Source organism: Mastomys coucha, unplaced genomic scaffold, assembly GCF_008632895.1.
Source record: "Mastomys coucha isolate ucsf_1 unplaced genomic scaffold, UCSF_Mcou_1 pScaffold22, whole genome shotgun sequence".
In the NCBI taxonomy this organism is placed as follows: Eukaryota; Metazoa; Chordata; class Mammalia; order Rodentia; family Muridae; genus Mastomys; species Mastomys coucha.
In genome coordinates, this window is record NW_022196905.1 from 92,719,349 (window position 1) to 92,727,340 (window position 7,992).

The following is a 7,992-nucleotide window of genomic DNA, read 5'->3' on the forward strand; positions in this document are numbered from 1 at the left end:
AAAAAAAAAAAAAAAAAAAGACAGGACAGCGGTTATCGGTGTTCTTTACCACAAAACCTCCAGTAGATACAGGTCTTATGACCATTTGAGCAGTTTGAAACAAACTCTCCACGAAGGGCACAGAAATCCCATGCCTTTGATTGTTCATTAGAGCCCTGCAGTTTGAATCCATGGCTTTGCATTTTGCTAATGGGAAGGAAGGGGCCCATTCTCAGGGACCTCGAAGCCTATGAATTTCAGACCAGCCACCAAACACATACTTATCTTTTCTAGGTGAAGATTTAATGTTACAGAGTTCAAATGACAGCTAAAAAGTAAGGAATCAACATGGGAATGACTCAGTGGCTCTCTAAAGGAGAAGGCCTGGAGTTCGATCCCTAGAACTTACCCAAAAAGCCGGGCAAATGGCAGCCGACTGTAATCCCAGCACAGAGAGGAGGACAGGAGATCCCCAGGACAAGTTGGCTAACTAGATTAGTAAACTGGGTTCACTAAGAGACTGCAAAAAATGTAGAACAGTCAAGGGGTCTCTCCACAGGAGCAGTCACATGCATGTGCCCTCACCCACTCATGTACACATTCCTGATAATCTGAGTTTGCTTGATGAGAAAACTGCCTCATGAATGTTACCCTCTGACTTAGCACACTGAACCATAGAATACACACACTAAATAGATGTCATTTTAAAAAATATTCCATTAAGCTTTGGCATATTTACCTTTTATAGACTGAAATGAGTATCTTGTGATGGAGAAATGTGTGTCATTGATCACGTTGTCAAGCTGCTAAAGATCTAGGTACCAGTTTCTTAAATGTCAGAGCTAAAACTAGTTGTGGTGCACACCTTTAATCCCAGCACTCGGGAGGCAGAGGCAGGCCGATTTCTGAGTTCGAGGCCGGCCTGGTCTAAAGAGTGAGTTCCAGGACAGCCAAGGTGATCCAGAAAAACCCTGTTTCTAAAAAACAAAAAACAAAACAAAAACTAGTTTGTCATCTCTTAAACTATTATTCAGAGAAGGGCACAGTGGCACACAGCTGTAAGCCCAGCACTTCCAGAAATTGGAGGCAGGAGTTCAAAGTCATCTCTAACTGCACAGTAAGTTTGAGACCAGTGTGGACTTCATGAAACTCTGTCTCTGGAAAAAAAAAAAATCATTCAGAAAGAATTAAAAACTTTACAAGAAATACTTAGTTATCCTTCTTGGAATACTCAAGTTTGATAATGTCAACTGACTTGGCCATTTGCTAAGTAAATTATCAATATGTCACAGTAGACCTACAGTATGTTAACATTTTTTATGAGTATTCACTCAACTGAACTTTTTAAAGTTCACTTTTCTTCATACTTAAGAATATTAATTACACATTAGAATGAAGTTTATGACAAAATAACAAAAACATTTGAAATCCCAAAATGTATTGGTGATCAGAACAGATACTAAGGGGTTCGTATTTTCAGTGTTTTCTCTTCAATAATATGAAATCTAATTTTCTTCAGTGTAGGCCCATGATGCAACCTTTAGTTCTGTACTATGGACTGTGGCTAAGTGGTCACATTAGTGTTGTGTTTGACAGACACACAGTGTTTTCTTCTGCTGTATGCTCCTTCAAACATGTTATTACATGATAGACATGCCTAGACACAGCACATAGTCTCTTAGTCAGAAAGTTCACATTTTTTGGCTTATTTTATAATTTCTTGAATCTCAGTGGATGGCTTTATATTTCTAACCTATTCATATGATAAACTCTCTTTGTTATCACCTGCTTGGAATATGAGTTTTCCAAAAAGGAGGAAAAAACTGCAGTGCTGTGAAATGATTCCTGTCAGAGAGAAGTATGAGCAGGTATTTTTAAAAGCTTCTCAAAACTTATGTTTTTGAGACAGAGTATCATGATTAGCCCTGGCCAGCCTAGACCTTGCTGTGTAGACCAGGCTGCCTCTGCCTCCTGAGTATTGGGAATAAAGGTATGTGTACAACTAAACCTGTTTAACAGCAAATAAAACATCCTTGTCTCACTTGTCCACAATATCATACATATATGCAATGTCAGGCTTTTTTATAACATGCTTAAATAATGCAGAGTAACTGAGACATTGACTCTCTGGAAATAAAAAGATTGGATTGACAGCTTAAAATACTGAATGAGGGTGGGGAACAGGGAAGATAGCTCAATAGCTAATAAATTGCACTGGCTGCTCATCTAGAGGTTTTCGGTTCAATTCCCAGCAGCTACATGTTGGCTCACAAGCATCTGTAACTCCAGTCCAGGGGATCTGATGAGCTCTTCTGGCCTTTGAGGGCACCAGGCACATACAGGGTACATATATGCAGATAAAACACCCATACACATAAATACAAAACACTAAAAGGAATAATACTGGGGATCAGGAGATGGTTCTGTGGGGAAATGCTTTCGTTGCTGTAGGCATAATGTTGTGGTGTGCTGTGTAATTCAAAGGCTGATTTCTGTGCCTCCATATCTGATTGAAATCCTTATCCTAAGTGTCCTCTCTTCAATGGTCTATAAGCATTGCTCCCCAGTTATTCTATGATTTCTCAATAAAAGCTGATCAGCCAGTGACTGAACAGGGGAGAGAATAGGGCAAGACTTCCTCCCAGCCAGAGGAAGGGGGAGCAGGAGAAAGGAAGTGGGGATTAGCCAAGCGGAGAGAGTCCAGGAAAAATCGCTAGAAAACAGCTCAAGCAGAGATAAACCATAAAATGCAAGAATCTCAGGGTTTTTGGCTGGGAGGTAGCCAAATTGGCATAGAGGATTAAAATACAGTAATAACTAGTCAGTCGTTGTGCCTTTAAAACATGCTAAAAAATATAGTGGTCCAGTCTCAATTGTTTGCTAGCTAGCCAGGCTAATTGAAAAACTGCAAACACTTATTAAACCACTTATTAAGAAGCCACTAACACTTGTAAATCTGATGTTCTGAGTTCAGAACCCTGGAACTTGTGAAAAGCTGGACGTGGGAGCATGTATCTGCAATCCTCTCATGGCTGATAGACAGGAGTCACTAGAAGCTCTTAGACCTGCCAGCCTGGGTCTGCAGCACCACGTCAGAAACAAGAAGACAGAAGGCAAGAAGCAACTCTTGAAAAGTTATCATCCAGCTTTCACACACACACCTGCACACATGCACACACGACATATACAGTCACATATTATACAGACACAACATACCCAGTCTAAAGGACATGTTATATCCAGACAAATCATCTATACAGTCGTAAACATCTTAAACAACATATAGAGTCACACATCATACACACAGATACAATATATACATACAGTCACACAGATACAACATAAACATAGTTAACAGACTCACAGTATACACACAGACACATCATATACATAGTCATACGTATCATACACATAGAAACGCAATCAGATAAACATATACACAGACCCAGATATGTATAGTCACACATCCTACAGACACATCATAGACATACAGTCACAGATACATCATATACATAATCTCACATATCATACGGACATGCAAATACATTATACATATACATCATATATACCCATCATGCATACATATCAATATAAAACCTAGAGTATAGTTTTTGCTTTAATGTGAACTCTTAGGCTTTTATGGTCTGAAAATTAGGTAAAAGCACAGATTCAAATGCCATAAAATCCTCTTGTCCTGAGGTCCCTTGAACTAGAACTAGTAGCTGAACAAAGGCAAGCCACATGCCAGGAAAGCCTAGGCTGTGCTGGAGGGGAGCTGAGAGATGCAGAGAGCAGGTGAGTCTGTGTCCACGGTCAAGCCCCTGGGCTCGGAAACGCTACTTTTGAGACGTATCATCAGGAGGGCACTTACTTGATGACTCCTAGGAAAATCCAATGTTCAGCAGAAAATAGGCAGAATCATTAACTTCTGCTACATCTGGGGCCTGCTTGTTTTTGTGAGGTTAAAATGAGAAATTTATTCAGTAAATATATTACATATTTATATTCATACAAAGCCATACCAGCATGTGTTTAATAAACTGAGAAAAGACAGACAATTAAGGATGGATTAGAAAACTATTAATGTTTCCCATCCCCTCCAGGAACTTGGAGGTATAAATTTGAAGGTGGACAGTCTCCATTCTCAATTTGAAGGGATAAACAGAAAAATAGACAAGTACATACACTTTCACAAAAGGGAGCGTGCTAAGTAATAAAGAAGAAACATACAATACAGTAAGTAGTATATTGTATAAAAGGTCACTGTCACCAAACGGATTAGCATAGTATAGTAGATCCCCACATGAAAACTTAAAAATGCAAAAAAACTGTAGGGCAGTGGTGGTACACGCCTTTAATCCCAGCACTTAGGAGGCGGAGGCAGGTGGATTTCTGAGTTTGAGGCCAGCCTGGTCTACAGAGTGAGTTCCAGGACAGCTGGGGCTACACAGAGAAACCCTGTCTCGAAAAACCAAAAAAATAAAAACAAAAAACAAAGTTAATGGTATTTGGGGCTGGAGAGATGGCTCAGTGGTTAAGTGCACTGACTGCTCTTCCAGAGCTCACAACCATCTGTAATGGGATCTGATGCCCTCTTCTGGTGTGTCTGAAGACAGCTATAGAGTGTGTGTATGTGTGTGTGTGTGTGTGTGTGTGTATACATAAAATCTTTTTTAAAAAAGAATTCTGTAAAAGTTGAGTCTTTTAATTGAAATCCCCCTTAAAACATATTTTGTACTTATTTATTCCACCCCAACAAGAGCTTATTTGGAAAGTTTAAATCAGTGTCATATTCCACTTATATAACAAGCTGCTGAAGTTCAAAGTTGTGGGTTTACTGAATTTCTGAATCACCACCTTAAATCTATTGCCTATGTAAATATAAGTTTTGTGCATAATCTTTAAAGCAAGGCTGACACCTCTGTTTATTGCTCTTTGTCACATATGACTGCATACTTATATATTCTGTATTTGAAAAAAAATGTTTTGCATTATTCCTTTAGATGCTGGATAAGCTGGGTAGAAAAAAGCTGAAGATGAGAATATTTCCATCGTTGCTTTTAGTTCAGTTAACTGTTCTGCCATCAGAGCCGGATTGTATCCACTCAGTGTGATTCACGGGGACGTAAATATTCAGATTTGGTCAGAGTAACTGCTTACAATTTCTGCTCTTTGTCTTATTTTTTTTCCAAAGTAAACATAGTTGGTGGGTGAGTGTGTGTGTGTGTGTGTGTGTGTGTGTGTGTGTGTGTGTGCGCGCGCGCAGGCGTTCATGTGTGATGTACTTACATGTTCATGTGGGTGTAGTGAAGATGCTTGTGTGAGTGGAGGCCAGAGACTACTACTGTCAGGTGTCTTTGAAGCTCTGCTGTTCTCAATCGTATTTGTTGTGGAATCTCTCACTAGCCTAGACTAGCCAGCTAATGAATGATTCTAGGAGTCCCCCTGTCTGCACCCCTCCAGCTGGGAATTATAGGTGTGTGCACTGCGCTCAGCGTTTGTGAGTGCTAAGGATCCACATGGGTCCTCGGGTGAAGGTGGCAGGAATTTACTGATGGTGCCACTTTTCCAGCCCCCAACCATTCCGCTTTAAAATTCATCATGAATCTTAGGCTGGACACAGCTGTGCAGGCCTCCAACAATGCCAACCCCAAGGAAGCAGACCGGAGAACATCCCTGGGGCTGCTGGCTAGCCAATAGCCCTGGGAAGCATATAGGAGAACATGCCTGCAGCTGCTGGCTAGACAATAGGGGAGCTAGAGTGATAGAGGAAGACACCAGCATCAACCTCAGGCTTCCACAGACACATGCAAATCCTATGTGAACATGATATTCTCTCCCTTCCTCATTCACAATGGAAGGGGATCTAGACAACACACTTACCCCAAAGGTTTAAATGGTTACTCCCCACCTGGCCTTTTTCCTGGGCATACAAATGGAAAACATGTTTGCACAAAACATTTATTTACAAACTTCGTTAAAAAGCAAAATCACGGGCTGGTGAGATGGCTCAGTGGGGAAGAGCACCGACTGCTCTTCGGAAGGTCATGAGTTCAAATCCCAGCAACCACATGGTGGCTCACAACCACCCGTGATGAGATCTGACGCCCTCTTCTGGTGTGTCTGAAGACAGCTACAGTGTACTTAACATATAATAAATAAATAAATTAAAAAAAAAAAAAAAAAGCAAAATCACTTGCAGCTTTTGCAAAGGTCCTGTTTCAGTTACCAGCACCCACACGTGGTTCACAACCATCCTTCCCTCCAGTCTAGGGGATCTAATGCCCTCTTCTGACCTCCTTGGGCACTGCATGCACATGATTCACATACTTAGATGCAGCAAGACACTCGATACACATGAATTTTAAAGTTATTACCAGGCAGGTGTGGTGGTGCCACGCCTTTAATCAAAACACGCAGAGGTAGGTGGATTGAGGCCAGCCTGGGCTACATAGAGAATTCCGGGGTACCCTGGACCATACAGAGAAGCCTTATCTTAAAAACAAAAATCAACAAAATAGTTAATATCAGCCAGACTCTAGGAAAACAAAACTAATAAAAGGATGAGTAAGCAGGAAAATGTGTGTCAAGGGGAGGAGTCAGAGTGTAATCTTACTGTCAACATGTTTCTGGAGTGGCCATACTTAGTCTGCATCTGAACCAGAGATGTGTGGAGTTCCACTTCCCTGGGACAGTTACACTTTATTCTGGCTCAAGTCTTCTTTCTACTGGGTGTGTAATGACCATGGAGATAAACATATTGGCTTGATGTGTACCCTAACAAAATTCTACAGTGATTACTTCAAACAAGATTTAGAATTTTATAGTTAAAGAAAGGAAAAAAGAAAATACTATACAAGATAAAGCTCATAGTTCTAGTCTGATGTCTGTTTTGAGACAGGGTCACTCTGTGAAGCTCTAGCTGTCCTCAGACTCTCAGCACAGCCCAGGCTAGCCTCAAATTTACAGCAGCACACCAGCATCTGCCTCGAAAAGTGCTGGGATCAAAGGCACGTGCAGCCACAAATGGCTCAGCTGGGTTTTGTTTTTCACTTTTCCTTTTATTTTGAAATGGAGCCGCATGAGGTCTAGGCTGATCTTGAACTCCCCCTGTGGCCAACAGTGCCTTGAGTTCCTGCCCTTCCTGATTCATCCCAGAGTCTGAGATTATAGGCTTCAGCTGGCTTCCTCCACACCCCCTTTGAAGGCATGGTCTTGGTATGCAGCCTGGCTAGCTAGAGACATCTTTGTAGATGAGGTGACCAGGAACTTGTGGCCATCATCCTGTGTCCGTCGCACCTCCCAAGTGCAGGGATTACAGGCTGTGCCCTGCAACAGCGTGTCCTTGTGCCTTTTGTTTTATTTTTTTCTTTTTTTTTTTTTAGTTGAAAAGTTCATTCATAAAACTTTTATTTCACTTACATGAACTTGAATACACGTGTTCTTAACAATTATGCTTGGATTGTTCATGAAAATTTCATAAGACATTAAAACAAAGCTAGCCATCATCTCAAGTTATTTCTCTGTTAACTATTTTTACAGCACATGCATGTTGGGCAAGTATCAAAAAAAAAAAAATCACAAAAGCAAAATCAAAACAAAATAAAAAACTTAAAAAAAAAAAAGTTAAATACATGGGATTTTGTTTACCACTGTGCTTAATACTATGGAGCCAGGAACACCAAGCAACTCGTTTTTTACTGCATCTTTACTTTTACATTTGTTCTTAGATTGCCTATTCACAAATAAAATGTGTAGCAAAAATAATGAAAGCAAACAGCAGGTAAGTTTATAAATAATGGAATGTGAACTGTTTCTGCCCTTACCAGAGTAAATTGGGTCACAACTTTGTCTACAGACGACTTCTGGGGCTGTGGTCAGGGTGTGCACACAGAGACACACGATCCTAGCGTGCATCCACAAGATGTTTGTTGTGTCACAGCCTCACAAGTGTTCCAAGTCTTACAGTACCCACGAAGACTACACTCATGCCTGGAACCCATTATCCTTTTA